The 25809-nt window shown below is 57.1% G+C and overlaps 1 protein-coding gene across 1 annotated transcript in view; it reads right to left on the bottom strand.

Moving 5' to 3' along the window:
- The window catches only part of CMIP (c-Maf inducing protein), a 212911-nt gene that overhangs the window by 98696 nt on the left and 88406 nt on the right, over window positions 1-25809 (bottom strand). The window lies entirely within an intron of this gene.

The following is a 25809-nucleotide window of genomic DNA, read 5'->3' as shown; positions in this document are numbered from 1 at the left end:
TATTTTTAAAAAGCAAAATCGGGCAATGATTGAGAAAGAATTCAGATTTAGCCCCGGACAGTTGCTCCACAAATAACAAGAATAGCCTGGTGGCCGATCGCAGTCAGGGTCAAGGAACAGAGCCTCCTTTGCTGCCGGCTGGGACCGCAGCTGCCGGAGAGGCCCCCAGCCCCGACCTCGGGGCAGGACTCGTGACACGGGTTGGGGGGGGGGGACGTTCACACAGACGAGAGGCTTGGGACTCTCCCGACGCTACTCGCCGTCAGTGGGGAGACACGGGGACCAGGCAGCCCAGATGTTGGCAGGGTCCTGTTTGCAGCCCCAGGAACAATTCCCTCTTTCACGGCCCAGGCAGGCCGCCAAGGTCAGAGGCAACACCAGCCAGGGCTTACCCTCCGTGCCAAGGCCCTTTAGAAAAATTTAAATAATTTTAGATAGAAATGCCTCCTCTTTCCTTGCTGTAAACAGACCATTCAGAATATCCTCTGCCCTTTTCTGGATGACATTAATTGCCATTCTGAGCATCCGTGACCACACACTGCCCCCGTCAGGAGCTCAGGATGCAGCGGTGAGCGGCAAGCTGGCCCCGCACTCAGGGCCCCAACTGCCCAACCGCTGTGCATTTCTGCACTCTCATCTCCTTTCCATCAATTGCCCCCCTCCCCCAGCCTAGTGCTCCAAGTGTTTGTGCTCCCTGAGGACTGCATGTCGGTTCGTGAAAGCCCTGCCCCGCTCCTCCCACCTCCCAAAGTCGCTGTTTCTAGTTCGTGGTCTCGGGAACCCAAGCAATACACTTGTTGGGGCAGTGCCCAGGGTGTGAGCGAATGAGACCCATGGGCTCGCGGTGTAGCGGCCACTGCTTCTCAGCACCCGGGCCTTTGATTTCTGGGTCCCCACTTGTCCAGACCCGCCTGCCCTTCTCAAGCTCGGTCTGGTGACTGATTTTTTAAAAGTATCACCTTGGCCCCGTCAGGCTCAGAAAGACAGACAGGGGCTGACCTGTCAAGACAGCACATAACCATGCCAGGCAGGAATTCCAGGGTGCTGACCGAGCACTTGGAGTGCCAATGTGGGAGGAGCATGCCCTGGGTCCCCAGGCCCTGAAGGGAGGAGGCAGAGAGCAGGAGACAAAGGCCCTAAGCTCTGGGAGTTAGACTCCCTGGGTTCAAATCCCAGCTCTATCGCTTCAAAGCTGTTGGATGTGAGGCAAGCGGTTCCATCACTCTGTGTCTCTGAAACATCTCCACCTACCTCAGAGTGTTATTGTGAGGAGTAAAGAAAACAAGGTTCTTAAAACGCAAGGCTGACAAATTCCCCTCCAAGGTACGGTAGCCAAAAGAACTGAAAACAGGGACCCAAATAAATACTTGTACATCACTGTGCATAGCAGTGTATTCACAATAGCCAGAAGATGGGGATGACGTAGAAGTCCGTTGATGGATGAACGGACAAACCAAGTGTGGTCTGAATACTATTCATCCATAAAAAGAGCCCGTTACACATTGCAACATGGATGAACCTTGAAAACATCAAGCTAAGTAGAGCCAGACACGGAAGGCCACGTATTGTACGATTCCGTGTATCTGGAGCATCCAGAATATGGAAACCCACAGGGGTGACAGAGCACAGAGCGCTGGGGCGGCAGGGAAAAGTGAGGAGTGACTGTGAAGGAAGACAGAGCTTCTGCTGGAGACGGTGAGATGTCCTGGAGGTGGACAGAGGTGGCGGCTGAACCACAAGGATGTATTAAGCGCCTCTGAACATGTCCCTTTACAATGGGTAATTTCACGCGGTGTGATTGTCACCTGAGCTTAAAAGAGCTTCAGCTCAGCGCCCAGCACACAGCCCAGTGCCCGGCACACAGCCCAGCGCCCGGCACACAGTCAGCGCCCAGCACACAGTCAGTGCCCAGCACACAGTCCACTGTGTCAAAGGCTCCAGCAGTGGGAGATTCTGCGGCTCCCTTCTTGGAGTCTCAGATTCCTCACCAGTCCACCAAGTGGGTCTTGCATGGCCGTGACCTCATGGGGCTGCTGAGGTGAAGAAACGAGACAGCGTGAGCAGGTGCTTGACACGGGGCCTGGACGGTGGCCAAAACATTCAGCTTGTGATGCTGGGGGTCCTTAGAGGCAGGAGGAGGCGGGGACGGGATGGAGACCCAGTGCAGGGGCTGGTAAACGAGGCATGTCTGAAGGCAGACACACCTTCCTTGTTTACAAGGATCTGAAGAGGAGCGAGAACCCTTCCAAACCCAGAGACGCGGGCTCAGTTCTACGAGGAACAGCGCCGGTTCCTCAGCAAGTCTTAGCTGCGTGCTCTGCACACCTGTCGGGTCATTCTGTCTTTTTAAAGCGCCAGACCCTTTTTTCAGATGCAACCTGTGCCCAGAGTCCCAGTGGGTAAAAGGTAAGGCAGGCACCTCTGAGGAGAAGCGGCGGGGGAGGCCTGGGCGGAGCCCCCAGAGCCGGCCCCACCTGGCCCTGGTCCCTCTCCTCACACCCTCCTAGGGACACACGCAGGACCCAGCAGGTTCCTGCTGATCCCTTCAGGAAGGAGGCTCAAGGTGAACCATTTTCAGTACAGGACAGAGGTGCTCTGGAGCTGGACACTGCCTTCTAAAGTCTGGAGGGCTGCTCGTGGGGCCAGGAGAAGCAGCTGCATCTGTGGGTGTCTCAAGAGAACAGAGCGAGGGCTGAAGGGTCTGAGGCAGAGGGGTGGCTGTGAGAGCTGCCTGGGGAGGCGAGCAGCCCCAGGGGGGCCACTGCACCTGTCTCGGCTGACCTCAGCGGCCCTCACTCTCATCTTCCCGCTTGTTGTTGAAAGTGAACGTCGCTCAGTTGTGTCCGACTCCTTGTAACCCCGTGGACTAGTCAGTCCATGGAATTCTCCAGGCCAGAAATACTGGAGTGGGTAGCCTTTCCCTTCTCCAGGGGATCTTCCCAACCCAGGGATTGAACTCAGGTCTCCTGCATTGCAGGCAGATTCTTTACCCACCAAGCCACCAGGGAAGCCCAGGTAGATGACTATTCATCTGCTCTATCAGGCAGGGGCACCCTCCCCATTTCTGGGCAGAGGAAACAGAGGCACAGAGAGATCAGCGTGCTTGCTCAAGGTAAACTGGACCTCTTAGCTGAACTCGCAAAGAAAAACTGGGGCTCAGGAGAGGAATGTCACTTTCCTGAGCTGACGGAGCTGAGCAAGACCTGGGACACTTGTCTCCTGACTCATAGCCAAGCGCCCCTTCTACCCTACCACCCTGGCCTGTCCAGAGAGGTAAGAGAGACCCAGCTTGGAAAGTCAACAGGTGATGCTGGGCCTTGCCATCCAGGGTGAAAGCGTGTGGCTTCGGGGGCCCGAGGTGGCCTGGGCTGGGCTCCGCCATCACCACTCCCCGAGGACCAGTGTGCAGGCAGCTCTGACTCACCTTCAGCGGCACCTCCCTGCAGCCACCACCGGCGGGGAGCAGGTGTTACTGCTTCCAGGCCACCGTCCCCAGAGACAGCCATGGAGCGTGCCTGCACACAGCTGTCTGTGACGTCTTCCATGTGTAAAAGCCCAGGGCATCCCTATCTAACTGGTCCGGAAAGTTATCTGCCCATCAGCTGATCCAAGAGGATGTCACACCTTCAGGGCTGAAGGGACCAGGGGGAAGGGATGGGAAATTCACAGGGACAGCCCTCTCTAACGTGGGTTCCAAGCTGAGGCTGGTTTCGGACAGAAGAGAAAGGTAAGAAGGAAGGAGGAAGACAGGGAGGGAAGGAGGGGTCTCACAGACAAACACACGTGGAAAACTGCCTCCCTGGTATTCTCACTGAGGGCTGCCATTCATGATGACCCATAAAGGCCCTGGGAAGGCCCATAACCGAAACAGCTGTCTGTATCATGTCCACACTGCAGAACCTTCGGGTGTGTTTGTTTTGCAGTTGCTGTTACTCTTACTTTTTGCTGGCACACCTATTAACATCATGGAACAAAACTCACTTTAAGCAACAGAACTCACTTTAGGCTAAGATATGCCTGGCACCACCAGGAAAGGGGTGGGAGCAGTTTGAGTTTCTTCATTTGGAAGGAAGTCCTTCTCAACAGCAAGGAGATCACCGGCCTTCTAAAGAAACTCTGATGCAATGCTGTCACGCTCAGAAAAAGTCCAAACTCCGCAGGACGGTATTTGACACCCTCGACAACTGGGTGCTGTCTCCTCAGTATCACCTCCCCTCCCTTCACCACTGATCCCGATGTTCCCCGCTCAGAATCCGCTGAGCCTCCAGAAAAAGCCCTGGTAACAATCTCGTGGGCTTCCCAGGTGGCGCTAGTGGTAAAGAACCCGCCTGCCAACGTGGGGGACATCAGAAACGTGGGTTCGATGCCTGGGCTGAGAAGATCCCCTGGAGGAGGGCGTGGCACCCCACTCCAGTATTCTTGTCTGGAGACTCCCATGGACAGAGGAGCCTGGCGGGCTACAGTCCACAGGGTTACAAAGAGTCAGATAGGACTAAAGCGACTTAGCATGCGCACACAACAATCCGCTGAGCTCACCAGGCAGGGGGAGCTTTTCAGAGCTAAGAGAAAAAAAATCACATACGTGTTTTCCCGCAAGGAAGAGGGAGCGTGCTGAGGGACTGTTAATGAATTCAGTGCTGTGGTACCCATTTTACAGATGAGAAAACAGAGGCCGGGACCCCTTCTCAGGCCTCTCTTGGGGTTTCCTGCTCTTGAGCTGACCCAATGCAGGTGTGCTGGCAAGCTGGATGGAGGCATCACACCAAGTCTCCTCTCAGCGCTCCAGAAGGACTCCATCGGGTGAACTGTTTCTCCTACTTCCTCCCTGCACCCGCCTAACTCCAGAGCACTCTTATTATCCAAGTTGAATTTTATGGCCCACTAGTCCCCAGGCTGGGGTTGAGCACTTAACATTCTCCCCTGACTGTCATCTCTGAACACTGTCCAGACACCCCTCTGCCTTCATCCAGAATGAAAGACGCACAGCTGAACCTCCCCTCCTCTAAAGCTGATGTGATAATGAAGTTTGGGGTGCACTCTTTTCTCTCTGAGAGCACTTCAGAGAATTCTTACGAGCTGTAGTCTCTTATTTGCTGAAAGATGGGGGTCCCCACCCCACAGAGCTGTTCCAGGGACGAGGTGAGACAATATCTACTGAGCGCTCGGTATCTACTGCACCAGCCGCTCAGCAAGCGTTTCCAAGCATCTGCTCTCATTCTGAAACACAGCCCGTCTATAAAACGTATTCAAGGGCTAGTTAAGTGATGTAACTGCCCCTCCCCTGTGAGACCATCACAGAGTCCTGCCCACTCGGGTTGGACCCCACGCTCACAGGGCTAGGAAGGGCCCAAGGCAGGACTAGAACTTGGAACTCCCTAACTGCCCACACCCAGCTCGGAGAGCTCTGGCTCAGAGCTTCCCGGCTGTCACACTGGCAGAAATTCGGCATCCCCAGGGGCACCAGGGAGGCGGAGGCAGGGAGGGGCTGTGTGTCCCGGGTTGCGTGTCTCAGGCCGTGGCTCAGCCCCGAGGGCCCGCAGTCACGGTGCTTACTTTGCACTAATGGATGAAGTCAGCCTCCACGTGGGACCTGCTTTCCTGGGGCTCAGATCCTCACTCTGGAGACCCACTGGCTGGACTCGGGGGGTAAAGAACTCTGTTCCCCGCAGCCCTGCGTGGGCCCTGCTCTGAGTCTCCTAGAAAACCTGGGCCAGTGACAGCTTTGGAACCGACCGCAAGCGTGGTGGGTGAGGGCAAGGAATTCAGTGCCAGGGTCAACGCAGTCCAAGCTGGCGTCTTGGGAAAGTTCCAAGCCTCATAAAGCTGAGGAGGAGATGGAGGGGTTGCTGCTCCTCTGCTGTGTGCCTTAAGTTTTCTGTGCCTCAGTTTCCACCTCTGTATAATGGGAATGATAATAATAGGTCCCTTGTTTGTATGAAAGGTAAATGAAGTCATCAGGGTAAAGCGTTCAGCAGGTACCGGTGGCGCTAGTGGTAAAGAACCCGCCTGCCAATGCAAGATATGTGGGGGTTCGATCCCTGGGTCGGGAAGATCCCCTGGAGAAGGAAATGGCAATCCACTCCAGCACTCTTGCCTAGAAAATTCCATGGATGGAAGAGCCTGGCGGGCTACAGTCCATGGGGTAGCTAAGAGTCGGACATGACTAAAGTGACTTAGCGTGCACACACAAGCACACAGTAAGCTCAGTACACCTAAGTCCATCTTAGATATTATGCTATCGGGCAACTCTCCTTGAGAACATTCCAGAAGTGGCAGGGGTACCTCTTTGAAGCCCATGCTGCTAAGTCACTTCAGTCGTGTCCGACTGTGTGTGACCCCATAGACGGCAGCCCATTAGGCTCCGCCGTCCCTGGGATTCTCCAGGCAAGAACACTGGAGTGGGTTGCCATTTCCTTCTCCAATGCATGAAAGTGGAAAGTGAAAGTGAAGTCACTCAATCGTGTCTGACTCTTAGCGACCCCAGGGACTGCAGCCTACCAGGCTCCTCCGCCCATGGGATTTTCCAGGCAAGAGGACTGGAGTGGGTTGCCAGTGCCTTCTCCATGAATTGGGAGCAATCAATATCCCCTCTCAGGAGGACATGAGAGAGATTTCAGCAGGTGACAACATTATATAGAATACAGAAGTGGTCCTACTTCAATAGAAAATAAAACGTTGGAAAAAAAAGTTCCTCCAGCAACCACTTAATGAGCTCCTACCGTGCACAGGGCCCTGGGGACGCTCTGGGGACCACACAGTCCCTGCCAGGGTCTGGGACCTGTCAGTGGGGACGGTGCCCTGTCCCCCAGGGGTCGCCCACGTACCTCCCGGTGTGGAGCACAGCACCCAACACCCCAAACCGAACAGATGGGTGAAAGAAAAGAGCAAAGGTCAAGGGCTATTTCAGCTCAAAGTCAAAGCCTCCTTCTTACAGAGAAACACCCCTCACCTTCCCCTCCCTCCGCGTTCCAGTGAATCAAAGCTTCCCGACTCATACAGGACAAAATCCTCCAGCGGTTCTCCACTTTCGCCAGAGCGTCCTCTCTTCCTGGCAGGGCGCGCAAACACCGCGGGCCCAGGACAGGGCCTGCCCGGTCTGACTAAGCCAACATGCCAGGTGCCAGGCCTGGCACCCTCCACGCGCCAGACCTGCCAGCAGGAGGACTCCCAGCGTGGGAAGGCTGCCGGGCCAGGCCCCAGGTGGCCAGGATGGGCCAAGAGCTTGCCAGGGAGCCGCAGGACAGGCACTCCCGCAGCCTGCAGTCTGACACTGAGTGCGGGGAAGCGGGAAGGTGGGCACCCTGGCAGTGCCAACACCCGCACCCCACCCCCAGGATCAGTGCCCCAACACGGCAACCAGGAGTGGCGAGGGGGCACCTAGTGTGACTGCAGAACTGAACTCGCAGGTTAACTCTGCTGTAATTAATGTGAATCCTCCGCCTGTGGCTGCCATACTGGGCTGCCCAGGTAGAGTCTCCAGAGGTCCAACCTGGGATCCTGAGGTTAAACTGCAGCCCCGGAAACCAGCCGGATGAAGCAAAGCACATCAGGTCCCTGCTCTCGACACACGGTCTCCTCTCTGCACCAGGGGCTTCAGACAACTGACAGCTCGCGTTTCCGAACCCAGGCACTGCGTTAAGCCCCTCTTGGGCATGACCACTGGGGGAGGTGAGCGTGGTGACATCACCCATCTCGCAGATAAAAAGGCTGGGGCTTGTGCTGCTGGAGGGACAAAGGATTTGAACTCAGGTCTGAGTGTTCTGGAGTTTCAGCCCCCATCCTATAGTACCCCATTCCCCACCCCCAGCCAATCTCCACGCCGTACCCGCGCCCCAGCTCCCGGAGCAGGCCGGCCCTCCTGCAGCAGGCTGTGGAGCAGTGCACTTTCTCCCCATTTTGTCCATCTGGAAAACAGGGACACAGAGCAGGCGTGGAGGGGAGGAGGGTGGTGAAAGCCTCCAGGGGGTGTCCGGTTCCTCTCAGATGGCCCACCGCCCGCAGGAAATGGGAGGCGTTGCCAGAACACGTAAAGGGACAACTCCACCGACATCGCTTCCTCCGATTAAAAGTGCACTTGAGTCCACGCCTCCCCTCAAAGCCCTCCCTCCAGCCCGGGAGAAGCAAGCCTCGGCTCTCAGGGCCAGGGGTTTGTAGGTCTCCTCTCGATTTCACAACGCTCACTGACACCCCGATGTGGGGGCACCCCCACCTGGACCTCCCCACCTCCCGCGTCCAACCTCTGGGGCGCCCACTCCGCAATTTCCCCCACCCCGCAGCCAACGATCCAATTCCTCGCTCCTTCTTCCCAAAGCCTCCCAAGGATGAAATAAGCAGGGTGCACACTCCTTTAAAAAGAAAGTTCCCGTGCCATGGTTTCATTTAAAATCCTGGCTCTTCCTATAGAGGAATTCCTCTATCATGGCTTTGATCATTAGGGACGGGAGGTCGTTTCACTGTGTTATTTCATTATCTTCTGCCTACACTTCTCTCTGGACCCGAGACTCACTGACACCTGAAGAAACTGGGATGTGAACGACCAACCAACCCACCAACCACACAGTTTGCCTGGGGTGGAGCAGTTTCCCAGAATGTGGGCCTTCCCACGCTGGGACAGGGAAGGCACCAGCAGGTCACTGACCTCCGTCACGAGGGACTGACTCTTCCTGACCCGTGTCGCTTTCCAGGAGAAGCTTTGGGCTGGTTTCCCAACCATCACCAGGGACCTGGGGGGGGGCACCTCTGACTGAGGGGCCAGCAGCCCCCAGGCAAGCAGGGGCACCAAGAGAGGAGTCTGGATTTGAAGCCAGACTGATCCTAGCCCCAACCCTGCAAGCTGGCGCCTGGAGCAAGGAGTTTCTTGAAGCCTCAGTTTCCTCATTTGTATGATAAGGACAGTGAGGACTCCCCTCCCAGGGCAGCTGTGGGGAGAACGAAGGAATAGAAGCATAGCAGGGGCTCATAGCACACTGGTCCTTGCCCTTCTGTGCTGCCACTGTTAAAAGCCCAGAAGAACAACTGACTTCTCCAAATGATTGCAAGGAAGAGCTCAAAATGTTTAATTCACATCCCCACACCCCACATCCCATTTTCTGCCGTGGGAGAGACTCTTTCCAAGGGAGACCCCAGATTCCTGTGCTGGAATGGGGGGAGGGGTTCACATTGTGCACACCGTCCACAGAAAGAGCTGACTGGGTCACATGCTGCTCTGAGCAGGGTCAGGACGCACACGCAGGACCCAGGCAGGAGGCTGATCTGATGGCAGAGACCAGAACTTGAGTCTGGCTGACTGCTTGAAATCACCACTCTGGAGATCCAGGAAAGAGATGGCCACTTGATGAGCTCAAGGTTTCTGAAGCCTTGGGATGAACACGCAAAAAAGCCCCGGGCAGAGAAGGAGGGAAGCTGGCCCAAGGACCAGCCAGAACACTACATCAAAGTGTCCTGGGCTGGTGCCCAGGGCTGGGACCAAGGACTTCCCAGTGATGCATCCAGGAGGGTCTGACAGTGGGGCACGCTCTTCCCAGTGCTTTCCTCTCCGAGAGGAAGGCTGAGTGAGGGGAACCAGGTGGGGAGGACCAGGGAAGAGGTCGTTTCAGCACAAGCTCACCAGTTGGTGCAGGAGGAGGCTGGGGTTTTTCCTGGCCATCTCAGGAAGGGCTCAGAACTGGGAAGCGATGCCGGCTTGGGAGGCACAGTTGGGACTGCCACACTCAGCTGCCACACTCGGTTGGGGAGGGGTGGGACCAGCCAAGGTGATGAATGGGAGGCCTGCCAGCCCATGCTGTGATCTCATAAGTACTTGCAAGCTCAAGATGAGGGGGCTAACTGATTTCTTTCTCAGTCCTTTTTTTTTTCCCTTTAATGGATTTCTTTTCAAATAGCTTCAGATCTACAGACAATAGGGAAGATAAGAAAGCCCCCATGGTCTCCCCTGCTCACACTGGTGTGATGCCTTTGTTACCACAAGTGAAATAACAGTGATGCTTTATTATAACAAATGTCCACGCCTGTTTCTGATTTCCTTAGTTTTTACCTATTTTATTTAACCGAACATTCCTTCCCTGCTCCAGGATCTCACATCGCATCTAGTCATCATGTTGCCTCAGGCTCCTCTAACTGTGACAGCCTTAGATTCTTCCTGTTTTTAATGACCTGGAGTTACAAGGAGCGCTGGTCAGGTGTTCTGGAGAAGGTCCCTTGGTTGGGAGGTCTGATGTCCATATGGGCACACCTCTGCCCAATTCTGGAGAAGGCAATGGCACCCCACTCCAGTACTCTTGCCTGGAGAGTCCCATGGACGGAGGAGCCTGGTGGGCTCCATGGGCAGTCCATGGGTCGCTAAGAGTCAGACACGACTGAGCGACTTCACTTTCACTTTTCACTTTCATGCATTGGAGAAGGAAATGGCAACCCACTCCAGTATTCTTGCCTGGAGAATCCCAGGGACCGGGGAGCCTGGTGGGCTGCCGTCTATGGGGTCGAACAGAGTCGGACACGACTGACGCGACTTAGCAGCAGCAGCAGCTGCCCAATTCTGCCCTCTGTGGTCTTGCTTTGTGTACACCGGTGGTATTTACACTGGAAATTGGCAAACTCTACAAATCAAGGCTTTACCCCCAGAAAATTCACCACTTCCCAGAAAGCAGATTCTCAGACACATCACTGATTCAAATACAGGGAATCAGAATTCTCACCTGTGTTCTCCACCACCAGGCCGTATCTGTTCTCTGAGCATGAGTCTATGTGTCTACGGGGAGGGGTGCGAAGCCCTGCCCTTCAGGGCTCCCAGGTTTTGTTAAAAACCCACATTCCCACACTGAGAGTCCAGATACTTATGGGATGACTTGTCTCAATGAGCAAAGGCCCCAAGCAAAGGCCCCAAGCAAAGGCCCTGTGGCAAAGACATGGATGCCCACCCACGGCCAACCGGCCTCCTGGGCAGGACTGCCCTGTCCAGTCAGCCCCTGCAGACTACAGCGGCGGCGGCAAGGCCGAAACGCAGACCAGAGACGCCAGGACCACCTGGGCTCCAGCCAGTGTCATCTCCCTCTGAGAAAGGCAGGAGCCAAAAAGTGGTTAGCGGGGAGGCAGGGAGGAGGAGAGCGTAGCCTCTGGGGCTGGTTACCTCTTGGTTCGAACTCTGGCTCCACCACCCACTGTGGGGCCTTCCCCAAGTCACTGCACCATCCTGAGCCTCAGTTTTCTCATCTGTAAAATGGAGCAATAGGCCGTCCCACATAGGTTGCCCAGAATAGGACAATAAGGGCAGAAGGCCTGATCCAGAGTAGGTGCTCGTGAGTGGTGGCTACAACGTCTCAGCGGACATGGAACAGGAGGGCAGAGGGAACAGGACAAGCCCAGGGCCTACAGCGATGCTGCAGGCACCTCTCTTTCTTGGAGGACGCATTATCATGTTCAGATCTCCATGAGTTTCAGGTGAAAAACTCTATCCCATTTCCTCTCTAACGCACATCTCTGCTTGTCAGGAGGTTGACTCTTCTCAGGAGCTTACTGGCCATCATGTCTCCTGGTCTTTGCACTTTTTCCCTTTGAGGCAGTCATGCCTTCTCACTGATTCACACACACGTTTTGCACATTAAGTTGTTTTTTTTTTTTTATCCTTTATTTGCCAAACATGCTGCAACTGCATCTTCCTGGCTCATCATTTGCCTTTCAAATGGATTTACAGCGAGGCTGATCTGACTGTTTCTCCATGCTCGAGGGTCACTTCTTATGCAGCCAAATCTAGCTCTCCCTTCTTTTGTGGTTTCTCGAACAGAAACAGCCAAGGTTCAGGGCTGTTGTTGATCTGAGGTTGATCCCTGCTAATTGGCTCGCACAGTGAGAAACAACTGTAAAAGTTTCCGCTCCCCTCTCTCCTCCCCCAGCAAGCCGAGGGCCGTGCCGGGGCCTCCTCCCGGCCAGGCCTTGGCTCCATGGGGTCACTCCCCTGTCCCCTGGAGCTCCTGCCTGGCCCGAAGAAGGAGTGACTCACCCCGAGGCACGGCGCCTCAGCGGCCCAGCGGTTACAGGGTTTTCGTGGAGCAGCCCCTCACCTGAGGGTGGGGGACCCAGTTCCTTCTGATTCTTGTGCAGGCTGGACGGACATTCATATGTGCACACACCCATGTGACCACTGCCCCGCTCCCAGGAGGCTCTCTCATGCCTCTTCCCTGGCAACATTCCCCAGAAATAAGCACTCCTGTTTTTTTTATCACTACAGGCTAGTTCTGCCTGCCCTTGAACTTCATTTAAATGGAATCATGCAGTATGTACTCATCTGTGTCCAGCTTACGTTGCTCAACATAATGCCGGTGAGACTGATTTGCAGGATCTGTTATTTTTCGTGGCTGTATAGTACTCCCCGGTGTGATTATGTCGTGATGTGCTTATCCATTCTACTGTTGGGTTGTTCGTTTCCAGTTTCAGGCTGTTACTCTGGCTGTTCAGAACTCTCTTGTTCATGTCTCTTGGTGAATGTCACTGGGAGTAGGATCCCTGGGCACCAGGAGAAGGCAGAATCACACAATGGATCCTTGCCAAGACCCAGTAGGCAGGCAACATGAGCCTCATCATATAGATGAGGAAACAGAGAAGTCAAGTAATTTGCCTGGGGTCACACAGCTAGAGTGTAGCAGAGCTGGGCTCACACTCAGCTAGGCACAGCTCCCCTCTCGCATGGGTGGGTGCCCTGGGTGGTACCTGGCAGATATGCCCTAAGAGATTTCAGACAGAGAGGACAGGGGAGGACAATGTTCTTTAACTCCCTGAAAGAGCAGCAAGGCCCCACTCTGTCCCCAGGAGGCCGGGAGACCGAGGATGGGGCTGGGAGGGCTGAGCAAACAGAGACGCATGAATGAGGCCTAAGTCCAGCAAACCCCAAGCACATAATTTCATCTGGAAGCAAAGGCGTCCCGCCGCCCGGCGCGCCCTCCTTCTTGGGGAGAGGGCAGCCTCCGATCTGAAGCGCCTTTGTCTCCCCGGGGTGTCCGAGACAGGGTGGCAGAAGCCTCACTTGTGCAAACAGATGACAGTCAACGGCCCCCATGTCCCCCAGTGCCCGCCTTCAGCTTCAAAGGACCAACTATGTCTCTGGTCTCTCAAGTTTCTCATCTGCAGCCTCCCACTGGCGGTGAGCACCCGCTCTGTCTGGTCCTCGGTCTGAAACCTGCAGGGGGTGGGGGGCGCCCGCCCCGCCAGCCCCCTCACAGGGCTGGGAGCTGACGGAGGGTGCCGGCAGGGCCGGAAGGCGCTCACGTGCGCAGAGAGGGCTGCACACAACCACAGGCTGCTTTCCCACTGACTGGACAGGCGAAGGGCTGTGGAATCAGACAGGCCGGCAGGGTCCCGCACTCCTCCTGGGGGTGGTGCTCCATGCCCCTCCCTCCTCTTTCAAAAACTCTAAACTTCCCCTCTGAACATCCCTCCTCTCCAGGGGCTACACGGCCACCACGGTTACACAGGCAGCTCCCTGTGGCGGCTGGGACCCCGCCCAGCAGCCACGGGGATGGTCCAAGGGTCAGTACAGGCCCTGAGCCTGGCTCTGTGGGGTCTTTTCTTGGGAATCTGGAAAGAGGGTGAGAGCAAAGGGGAAGCTGCGAAGAGGAAGCTGGGTGCGCGGGGGCCGCGCGCCAGCCCGAGGGGGCAGGAGGGAAGCGAGGAGCAGAGGGAGCAGGGACAGAGGGGCCGGGCCTTTGGGTCCTGCTGTCCCGTGGCTTCTTGAGCCAGGCTGCCATGACGCGCGCCTGGCCTTTGGCAGGTTAACTGGGGACGGCGCATTTCAGTGGGTCCTGAGGATGCACAGGCGTTTGTAAAGACCTGGAGAAAGGCTCGTCTCCTCTGAGCAAGCCCGCTGGCACCCGAAGGTGCGAGTGTCCGTGTGGAAGGTCCGCCACGTAGCCAAACGCACCCCCTGCACACCCAGCGGGGGCACGGACTCCGGCCTCAAGTTCACCTGCTGCCCCGACCTTGGTCTAAGTAGGGACTTTCTGCAGACTCCACCCACGGTGACCGTGCCATTGCTGCCTCACTCCCGGAACTGAGCCCGCCACCAGCTGGATGTCCTGTGTTCCCTCCTAGATCGGCCAGACCTCACAGGGCCCCCCAGAGTACCGTCCCTGCGTGCGAGCCAGGCGGGAGGCCGCCGCTCCACCCTCATCGTCCTGGAACCCCGACCTGCACACGTGCACCCACACACGTGCTCCCCCGCTTTGCTTCGGCACGTTATCAGCTGCAAACTCACGGTCCGCACACTCATCCAACACCATGTGTGAGTCTTACTCTTCCCTCTGCTCCTGCCTCCTTTCATCAGTCACCTGTCAAGTGCGGATTCTTCCCCCAGCCCCGCGTTTCTCAGAGGGGGTGACTCGCAGGGCCACAGCCTCAGGCCCGCCTGGGCCTGCCCGTCTGAAATACAGAGCCGCCGGCACGCCGCCAGCAGCCCCCCGAGCCACGCTCCTGTAACAGGCTCCCTGAGCTCCACCCCTCCCCAGCGACCCTCAAAGATTCCAGGAAGGGGCTGAGAACCCCAGGACGCAGAGACGAGATTCCTCTCTAATAGCTTTATGGTTTACTTCTGCTCTGAGAGCATTAAATATACAACACGCACCCACCACAAAGATCTATCTCTATTTTTAACCGCGCCTATGTATACACATGCTTTTAAATTGACTGTCTAGAGAGCTTCGGAAGCACCCCCCCAAGAAAGGTGGCTTCAGTGGGGGTGCGGGGGGCAGTGCGGATGGGCCAGTGGTGAGGACTTTATTTTTTTTTACTTTTTATTTTTTAGGCCATGCTGCGTGGCATGTGGGAATCCCAGTTCCCCGGCCATGGATGGAACCCGCGCCCCCTGCAGTGGAAACGCAGGGGGGTCTTAAGCACTGGGCTCCCAGGGAAGTGCCCCAATCAGCCGCTGACTAGCCTTCCTGCGTGGGGGTCGCATTCTCTTCTCCCTCGGGAGACCCATCTGCCCAATTGAGACCCGGACTCTGCTGTGATGTACCAGCCACCTGCTTCTCTCCCACCCACCCCGAGCTCTCTCAGACCACGTATGTCCATCTGTCTGAAAGCTGCCGGCTTGGGGCGAGGAGGGAGGCCAAGCAGCTGGCCTCCGGGCCCCAGGCTCGGGCTCTGCGGCTCCGGCATCCGCTGGGCGCCAACTCTGCCGGCTGGAGACGGCCGGGTCACAGCAGGGCTGGTCGGCCTCCAGCCTGTGGTCTGCGATGGGAGCCTGGCTCTCCCAGGCAAGGTAAACGGCCAGATAGCAGCGGGAGCGGGGCCAAAGGCAGAGACTTTTCTAGGTATTGATCTGTTTTCCAGGGCACCTCATCTCTGCGCCATGAAGCCCGGGAATAACAAGAGCATGAGAGAGGCAGCCCGACACCACACAGCTCGGACAAAGGCAGAATGTGCCTGCCTCTCGCTGCTACACAATCACCTCGTCCGGTTCACCCCAAGCTGCTAACTTTGAATGCTTATGGGTCACCCGCGTGCCTAGTGAAGACCCCCCAGCACTGTGCAGCAGGCTCGAGCAGGGTCTGAGCGTGTGCGTTCCCAGCACACTTCCAGGCGAGGCAGAGGCTGCTGTGCGCGGACCACGCATCAGAGGCAAAGTGATTTCCCACCAGACAGAGGAGGAGGTTATCACCAGCATTCCCGCGTTAACCACAAACGGGGAACTGCAGCTTGTAGAATTCATGGTCTGCCTGGAGTCACAAAGGCGGGGGATGCAGAGGCGGGATCTGAACCCGGGCTGGGGGCCCCAGGGCCCGAGGGTGTGACTATACCCTGGGGGAGCCTCCCCCTGGGCGCCCTCCAGGCTTTGCTTCCTTCTCGCCAGTTCCCCGGGTCCAGGGTGCCAGCTGGGCTGTGGGAACTGGAAAATGAACCCTCCTCTCAGTCAGCACGGGTCATGGCCGGGCGAGCTGGGGACGCCTTTGTGCAAAGAACAAGATGCCCTTTAGTCAGGGTGGGTCAGTTCCTTGCCAGGGCACGTGGGATTCCAGCCCACTCGACCCTTGGCCGTGACAAAGGCTGAAATGAAAAGCTGAACAGCGCGCCGCCAGCTGAGGGAGGCCCTGCCCCCGCGTTTCAGGCTGAGGCAGTGAATTCTAGGAAGAGCACGGGCCCTGCGTTCCAACGGTCTGGAGTCCAAATCCCACCTTTACTACTTGGCCGCTGTGTGACGTTGAGCAAGTGGCTGCACCTCTCTGAGCCTCAGTGTCCACATTTGGAAAAGGGGGGAAATACCTCCCTCCCTCGTGGAACTATTGTGAAATATGAACTCTGTGCCCCTCGACGCTGGCACAGAATTGACACTGGATAGGGGAACGAGCCAGGCAGGTGCTCAGGGGCCCAGCAGGGCAACCCGCCTGTGGTGAGAGAGGGCATCGTCAGGGAAACGGGAGGACTGCTCGGTGGCCACTGCCACGGGCCCCTGCGCAGTGAGACCGCCCGGCCCCAGAGGCCCTAAAGGGCCTCGCCTGGGGTTATGACAGCAGCCCCCAGACACGCTCTCCCCACCCCCGGCCACAGCCCCGTCCATATGGTCTGACTGTGACGGCAGAGACGTTCTGTGTCTGTGCTGGCTACCAGATGCGCGAAACGTGGCCCCTGTGGCGGAGGAGCTGCACTTGCAACTGCATTTCTCTTCAATCCACTTACATTTCGATGGCCACCTGTGCCGAGTGGCGCTCTGTCGGACTGGAGGCTTAACCCATCCTCCATCCAGCAGCCAAGGGATGGATTTTAAAGGCAAAGTCAGGCTGTGTCCCTCCTCTGCTCAGAAGCCCCCAGAGGCTCCCTTCTCACTTGGAAGGAAACGCAGAGCCCTGGCGCTTGCCTGTGAGACACTCCGTGACCCGCCGGCCTCACTCTCTGCAGGCTGAGCACACACCACCCTCTTCCTCGCTCACTCTGCTCCACCCCGAAGGCTCACCCCGGCCAATCCCACTCTGCCACAGGGCCTTGGCATGTGCTGTGTACACACACACCCGCTAAACATGTACCGGTGCCACGAAAGGACACCTGAGTCCCCAGTGCCTCGCCACCCCCGCCCCAGGTTGGCTCCTTCGAAACCCCTATGCTCACCTGAGATACGTGTCACCTGTTCACACATCTATTCTCCCCTTCCTTACCAGAATGTAAGGTTCACAGACACAAAACCTTTGCCTGTCACGCTCACGGTTGTGTCTCCCGGGCCTGAAGCAGCCCTGGCCAGGCACACAGCAGATAAAGTTGAGCAGAAGTGTCGTTAAGATATCCGGCGCATAGCACGTGCTCTGCTGCTGCGGAATCATTCTCACTCCAAACCCAACCACCCCATGTCAGGGTTTGATGTCACATCACCTGGCCCACCCGGCCAGGCCTGGCATTCCCTTTAATAAAAACCCACGGGGGGACGACACCCTCTCCTCTGCCAGTGTGCCCCGCCTCTGGGTGCCAAGAAGCTGGAAGTCCCGCAAAGGAGGGAGTGCTGTGCGGGATGGCAGCAGAGGGCACTCGCAGGCCCGGCTGCCATGCAACCACACCCCATCCCTCATGAACCCGGGCAAGCGGGTTCCACCGGGAAAGGCTGCGTGTTTACATGGCTGTCTTATCTGCCCACGTGGCCGCCAGAGTCTGCGCCTTGCTTTCGAAAGGACAAAGTATCCTGGGGAGCGACGCCGAAGGGGACCAGCGTCACGAGGGCACGTGTCTGTAGCGGGCGGGGAGGCAGGTTCAGGTTGCTGAGAACCTCTGTGTGCAGCCCCGTTTCAACGCTCTGGACCCACCCTTGCGGTGCCGCGGGTTTAAGTGAGAACACACGACAAAGTGCTTCCCGGCCGGGCGGGCCTGGCATCCAGGGAGAGCTCAGTAAATGCTAACCGCTGCTGTGGTTACCAACTTTATTCCCTGGGACACAGCAGCCTGCCTGGCCGGCGCGCCTCCGCCTCCACCGCCTCCCTCATTCTGATTCTGTGTCTCTGTTCCCCTTGCTCACTCCAACCCAGGGTTTCTCCATCTGGAGACATCTGGGGCCAGATTGCCCTTTGCAGTGGGGGCCTGTCCCGAGCGTGGTCTGGTGCTGAGCAGTCGCCCCAGCCTCTGCCCACTGTGGTGGGCAGTGGAGATGCAGGCTCCTCAGAAAAGGAGAAATCGATTTTCAGAGGCTCCAGCTATCCCTCTTCTGGGCACACGCCCCTGAGAAGTGAAGGCGGGATCCCTAAGAGACATGTGTACACGTGTGCTCACGGCAGCACTGCTCACAGTAACCAGAAGGCAGAGGCTGCCCAAGTATCCACTGGAGGACGAACGGGTAAAGGAAATGCGGTCTCTGCTCACGGCGGAACAGCTCAGCCTTGAAGAGCAAGGGATTCAGACGCGTGATGAACCCCAAGGACGTCAGGTGCGGTATGCCAGCCATGAAAATACAGATGTCGCATTCCACCTGGATGAGCCACCTAATGGAGTCACGGTCAGAGAGACAGGGTGTGGGTCAGCGCCACTGGGGACCGCGTCCCTCACCAGCCCAGGCGGCCTGCTCATCCACGCTCCCCATCCCCCACGCTCCCCCATGAGGGTGCGTCACCCTCACCCCATCACCAGCTCCCGGGTCAGAGGTAACTTCCAGCTGGTGGGTGGTGCTGCTTGTCCCAGCCTGCAGAGCTGAACCCACAGGGCCCAGAGCCCCTGAAAGTTCCCTGGGTTTTTAGCATAACGAGGATTACCCAGAAAGAGGACTGGGATCTCCCAGGGATCCAAGGAAAGGTTAAAGATGAAAAAAAAAAAGCCTGGAAGAATATTCCCCCAAATATTAACCGTGCTATCTCTGGGTTGTGGGAGTCCGAGTAATTTCTATTTACTTTGTTCTGCTTTATCTCCTATAAGCAAGTGTTTTGTTTGCCTGATTGTGTGTGTGTTGCTGTAAAAGTTGATTTAAAAAAGAAATAAATAAAGGCATTTCACTCAAAGAAAAAAGCTAATACTCAAGGTATTACAATTAACACATTATTGACCAGGGGGGTTTTGCAGAAACACTTAAGGCCTGAGATTTGTTATGGAAGTGAGTAACGTTTGGAGTAACAAAAGATATATTAATATGTCTCTCATCAAAAAGTTGTTAAGAACCCAGTGAAATAACGAACAGGGTTTTGGCACTTGCAAGGGAAAAAAACAAGCTCCAGAGACCGAGAATACTCTCTTGGGTGGAGAAGCAGTTGAGGCTGCGGAATTCAGCTCTCTGGGGATTCTAACTGTGGGGCTGCACTCTGAGCCCCCCGTGATTGCTGCTCCTTCTGCCCCCACACTCGTCCCTCCATACTCGCCCCAAAAGGCAATGCAGTACTTTAACCGTCTCTCCTCCTGGAAGCCAGACCCACACAGAGCAGACACCTCCCCACTTATAACAACTTTTTAAAATTTTAAAACGATTTTAGTTAGATGTTAACACCCATGGAACATTCATCACAACCAAGAAGCCAGCACTGGGACATGACTACCAGCTAACTTGACCTTTTACCTGAACTTGGCTGCCCGCCCCCGCCCTGCCCCAAGGTTCCTTTCCTGCCCCGGGACCCCGGCCAGGACCCCGGATTACACACATCCTTTCACCCTAGCCGCCTCAGGTCTGGACGTGTGGCACACGCCTGGTCTCTGAGGTCTCGACAGGCTTGAGGAGCACTGCTCAGGGGTTTTACAGAACGGCCTCGAATTTGGGTTTCTCCCGTGGGGCATCCCATTTTTCTTTACTGAGGTGAAATATATATAACTAAGATTTATAATCTTAGCCATTTTTAAATAGCATTAACTACAGGCACACTGTTGCACAACCACCACCATCCACCTGTCTCCAGAACCTTCTAGAACTTTCTCAGTCTTCCCAGCTGGAACTCTGCCCCCATGACACGGTCACTCCTCATTCAACGCCAGGCACCCCCCTTGCCCCACCCTCTGCCCCCATCATCATGCCTTGGGGTGCCCATGATTCCACCCTGTCTCTCTAAATGCAAACCAGAATCACCACCAAGACGCCACTTCACACCCATTAGGATGGCCATTATCAAAATGAGAAAGTAGCAAGTGCTGGGAAGACAGAGGGTTGTGTTACAAAACACAGCTGGGGAGGTGGGAGACAGATCAGTGGTTCCTCCAAAAATTAAACATGGAATCACCACACAACCCAGCAATTCCACTGGGATACGCTCTCAAAAATCCACAGAAGGGACTTGCGTGGGTATTTGGACGTCTGTTCATAGCAGCATTATTCATAGTGCCCAGAAAGCGGACGCACCCTGCACTGACTTCCTTTTACAACGGGCCTCCCCCTGGAATAGCGCCCCAGGGCATCCCCGCCCCAGCGACGTAGGCGCAGGGCACGCTGGGGCCACCTGCGGCCAGGTGAGCCGGCCCGGCCATGGACTTCCCGGCCGAGGCCGCATCCCAGGGCAGGGCTGAGGCGCCAGAGCGGACACCCAGGGCCCCAGGCAGCGGCCGGCCCCCTGGAGGAGACCGACCGGGGCCGGCGGCCCGGCTGACACTGCCAGCCAGGGGCTCTTGATAGTGGGAGAGAGGCTCCCCCGCCCCGTCCCCAGCACACCCACCCCTGGGGAGTCACAGAGCAGCACCCACCGAGAGAGCAACTGCCTGCTGAGAGTCACCCTCACGGGGCTGAATAGGTGCTGAACAGCACAACCAGCCCCGCTCCAACCCCCGTTTCACCGCAGGGAAACTGATCCAACTCACCCGAGGTCACACAGGTGCTGGCCTGGCCTGTGTGACTCCAGAACCCGAGTTCTGATGCCAAGGGGACGTTCTCAGCCCACCCCACCCCCGCCCCCAGCTGGAGGATCAGGACCCATCACCACCCATCTCCAGGTCTGCGGTTTTTAGGGAAAAACAGAGGCTAATGAGAGAGAAGGTGGTGATTCTATTGGGTGGGACCGTACTCAAGTTGTGAGGAAAGCCAATGGCAGCCACAGTGGAGTTCCTGCTTATTAAGCACCTACTGTCTGCTAAGATTTAACCTCCGGCCACCCTCTCTGTGGCCCCCAATGGCAACACTATAACTGACCCACTCTAGAGACAAGGAAACTGAGGCTCAGTGGGCAGAACCACTTGGCAGCAATCTGGCACCTCAATCAGGGCAGAGGGTAACCAGCCCCACTCCGCACGGAGGACCTGGCCCTGGGGAGTGTCCCTGACTCTTCAGTGTGAGGCTGGATGCATTAAGGCAGGAAAGGGCCTCAGAGCCCCTGTCTGCGCGTGGGGACAACTTTCCTGAGGCCATGCCTGGAGCTGGAGAAGAGGGCCAAGAACACAGCCCTTCTGTCAACCCTAACCCACATCAAAACTACCTCCCGGAGCTCACATTTTTGGCCTCTTATTAATCTTCAAGTTTCTTCTCTGGCACCCGCTCTGTTCCTCAAACTTGGGAAGTTCCAGCCATGGTCCAGGATGTGTTCCAAGGAGGCACCCCAGCTCCCCTGCACCTGCGCTAGCGCCCCGGGAGCCGAGTGGCCTTGGGCAAGTGGCTTCACGTCTCTGAGGTCAGTCTCAGCCACGTGGGGCAAGCAGCGGACTCATGTGTAGCATGCAGACTGGAGGCTGTGGGAGCACCTGGACAGTCGGGCACGCACGGCTCCGCAGCAGGCCGGGCAGAATCGGAATGGGAGGGGAACACACGGCAAAGGCTGTGTGCTCCCAGCCGGGGCGAGGAAGACGAAACAGGCTTGCCCAGGAGACACGCCTGCCGCTGCACGGTAACAGCGGCGTGGGCCACAGAGGGGCCCCGGCCCTGGCTGGCCGCCTGGGGCCCCCCCACCCCCGTGCAGGGCGGCAGGCCCGTCTGTTCCGGCGACCTGACCTGGGGCCTGCTGGTTCTGCTCCAATCTGCCTGGGGCCGCCTCTCAGGGAGGCCTGGCAGTGGTGTCGGCAAGTCTTTGGGGGGGTCCCCATCTCCCTGTGTCCCCTGCCAGGGTGTAAAGGTCTGCTCCCCAAAGGTAAGTCAGGAAGGAGAAAACGTCCTCATCTCAGCCCAGGGCACCTCGATCTCCCCAGAGGCAAGAGACCACTTCGGAGAAAAGGTCAAGAGGGATGTTTTTCTGAGCTGCTCCATCGTGTTCCCATCCCTCAGTGCTGCCTGCTGCTTATTATACCTATGACAACATCGGAAATGTTTCTTGTGGATTTCCGCAAGGCGGTAGGGGGGTACGTCTCTGGCTTTCTTTTGCCCCTGGCTTTGCATTGGGTGCGGCAGACCAGAAATGAAATCTTGAGGGGCGCGGTGGTTCCCTGGGCCAGGAGGTGTGAAGGCAGGGGTGTGGCATCCAGGTGACAGGGTGCCCCCGCCCGCCGCAGGGGTGTGAAGAGCGGGGCTGGCCAGAGATCCGGGATGGGCGGGCCTCCTCGGGTGTGTCAGCCCAGGGCCACCTGCTGCTGGGGCTTCAATCTGCTGAGGATTTAGGTGGGGAGACAAATGTCTTTTAAAATTGCTCTCATTTCCTGAGTGCCCATTAGATGCTGGCAAGTAAGTACTGTGCCAAGTGCACTAAGCTTTGTTTGGGTGTCAGGGAGTCTTGCCAGACGCTATAATTATTTCCACTCTACAAACAAGGAACTGTGGTCCACGAGAAGGCTAAAGCGACCTGGACCAGGGTCACACGGTCAGTGAAGTGGCCAGGGGAAGAAAGACACCTACTGAAGTCGATGATTAAAGAAAACGAGAAAGTGCGTTGGCCATCCTGAGTCAGGAAGTAGAAATTTGGAAGTAGGGCACAGATGAATTAGATTACATGGAGATGTTTGTCCATTTGGGATTTTGCAAACATCTGATGCGCCTGGTGGTGACTGCCTGGAGTGTGTTGTGAAGGATCCTGCAGCGGGCATCTGGGCTCCACAGGAGAGCAGTGATTGATTATTGATGTCTGCTCTGGACACAGCTGTGGGACGCCGTAGAAAAGATGCCTCATTTCTCATCACGAGTCGACAACACATCCTCTCCTGATGCTGGAGAAGGACTTCCTGCTCCTTCGCGTCCTCTTCCATTTGGTGAGCTCAGTACAGAATAACAGGCAGAAATGCTTTTAGAGAGGGAGCTATTTTCTCCGAACATTAAAAGGCACACTTGGCATTTCAAAGATAAGATTCAGTTCTTACAGGAAAGGTAGGCTCCACGCAGTGCACACTTACTAGGCACCCACCGTGTTCCAGAGTGTCTGCCCTTACTACATTTAAGCAAGGAAGACAAACCATCAACTTAATTAAAGGCAGTTGGTCTAAATGCCTCCAGTGGAAAAGTGCAGGGGGCCACATCACGCCTGCCAGTCCTTGCCTCCCTGGCGGGGATTTGATCCTGATGTGGAAAATTACTTTTCTGTCCACAGCCCACTGGGAACACTTGCACGTTGGCTCTGGTGCCTGGGAGAGTGTTGAAGGCTGAGGAGTGTGGGCACCAGACGGAAAGACCGCTGGACGCTGCAGCACACGAAGCCCAGGGTGGTCCCTCCACTGGCCACGGGTCCCTCTCTGCTAATTAGAAGCTCATGTCTCCTCCTTTGATTTTTCCACCCCAGAGAGGAATCTTGGCCACACCGCTAGAGCTTTTGGCAGGGGGCGAGGGCACAGGAGAGTGGGGAAGGCCAAGGGCACAGCACAGGGCTGAGAGGGAAGGTGTGTGTGAGGCGGTGGAGCGTGTCCAGCTTCTATCTCTAGGCTGTACTTAGAGGTCGCACTCTCCCCTCAGCCTGAACAGCCTCACCCGCCGTCGTGGGGGCAGCCGCCACACGGCACAGTCGCCCCTGTCTGAGGCTGGCATCGGGACCAGCAGCGGGGTTTGTTTGGAGTATCTGTTCTTCATCAGAGGAGTGGCAGACAATCCCCCTTTCTGGCCTGGCGGGGGAGGAGGAGGAAGGCATCCGAGGGATGGGCGCTTCCCCAGCACAAACAGTGAGCCCAGCCTGTCCGCCCAGCTTCCCACCGGGGCTTCCGCCAACAGGTCCCGGGTCCTAATTCCCACATTCCTGCAGCCAAGCTGGACCGGCATGAGGGGAAGGCAGTCCGCCCCCTGCCACCTCCCAGAAGAGTGGTGGGCGGAGCGGTGGGTGGGCCCCAAATGGGGCAGGCACGGGGATCAGGGCAGACTACAGCAAGGAGCCACCTCCAGAAGCCAAGCGGCCAAGGAAGCGCTCTGCATAACATGCTTCCCAGCTCACTGCCCGGAGCCCTGCTCACTGCTCAGATCGCAGCTGCTCAGGCACTGCCTGCCCCCACCCCAGCCCCAGAAGGTGCCCACCAGAAGGCCTGTTCACACCAGATGCCCCTCTGGGAGGTGCTGCTGGCTCCAGGGAGAAAAGGACCTGGTGGTCCCCAGCTTCCAGCACGGAGCTGGGGAGCTGGGAAGCCAAGAGCGAGGGAAGAACAAAGGAGGCAGGGGGTGGGGTGGGGGTGGGGACACCTGGTTTCTCCTCCCAGGGCTGGCCCTTTGTGGTCAGCAGAGTAATGGTCCCCTAAAGACTCCCAAACCCCAACCCCCAGAACCTGTGAGTGTGTGCTCTGATGTGGCACACGGGTCCCTGCAGGCGGGGTCATGACCCCCCGAGCTGGGGAGATGACGCCGGATCATTCAGGCAGCCGCACGTCACCGCGTGCTCCTTATCAGACAGAGGCAGGGGTCAGGGTGATGCCACCGCGAGCCCGAGTGCGGGCAGGCCGATGAGACGGAGGAGGGAGGGACCGGATTCTCTCCTGGACACCCTGCTGACACCTTGACTTTAGCCTGGGGCACCCACGTTGGACTCCTGACCTCCTGAACTACAAGACAATAGATGTAAGTGGGTTTAAGCCGCGTAAGGGAATTTTGTCACAGTGGCCAAACGAAACCAGAACAGCAAAGGAGGGCGCTCTTGGGCCCCAGCCAGTGATAATCTGGGGCAGGCAGATGGCAGGGTCCTGGTCCTGGGGTCCAGGGGTCCAACGTCCCCAGGGTCCTGGTCTCCCCCCTCCTCCGTTGGGCACCCGAAAGGGGAAGATTCCTGCCCCCTTGAAGCCAAGCTGCGGCTGAGTGACAGAGTCCAGCGGAATGCATGGAGTGAAGCGACGTGAGTCACTTCCGGGGCCAAAGGACCGTGCGGAGGGCCCTCCCCACCCCAGAAGCCTGGCACAGCGCGGATATGTCGCTGGGTGGGGGAAGCCCTGCGCTGCCCGCGTAGGGCAGGGTCCTCCTGCCGGACTGGGCAGGCCCTGGGGTCGGGGACTCTTCATTACGACGCACGACCTCCCCCGTCCGACGGGCACCTCGGGACACCCCTACGTAGCAGCAGCTGGGCTCCTCTCCTGCGTCGGTGCAGCTGTCTGCTCAAGGGCTCCCGGCCACACCTCGGGAAGCTTTGCCACCGGCCCTTACAACGTCCCCAGGGTCCCCTCGACAACTTCCCCCGGGGATGGGGGAAATCCACCTTAGTCATCAAATGACCACGATGTGAAATCACTCTTTCCAGACAGCGTGGAGGTAAAGGGCGAGCCGGAGCCTCCCGAGCCTGCCATGCGTGTCCTGCATGTCTCTGGGGCGCGTGCCCGCCTGTCTCTGGGGTGTGTGCCTGGACGCCCGGCGCAACGTGGCCCTGGGCACGTGCCTTCCCATTTCCCTGCTTCTCCGCCAGGCCCTCGCCATGCCTGTGGCTGGGACTCCAGGCAGGCAGTGGATGTTTTCCCAGCTTTATTGTCCCGTCTATCACGTGCTAATCAGCCAGGAGTGACTAATCAGAAAACAGAGAGACAGAGAAAATGCTCCATTTCCTTGCCTCTGGTTTGCCCGTGGTTACTGAGAACCCTCTG

Source organism: Bos javanicus, chromosome 18, assembly GCF_032452875.1.
Source record: "Bos javanicus breed banteng chromosome 18, ARS-OSU_banteng_1.0, whole genome shotgun sequence".
Lineage (NCBI taxonomy): Eukaryota > Metazoa > Chordata > Mammalia > Artiodactyla > Bovidae > Bos > Bos javanicus.
The sequence above is the reverse complement of the archived record's forward strand: the minus strand, read 5'-3'. Positions and strand labels throughout refer to the sequence as shown.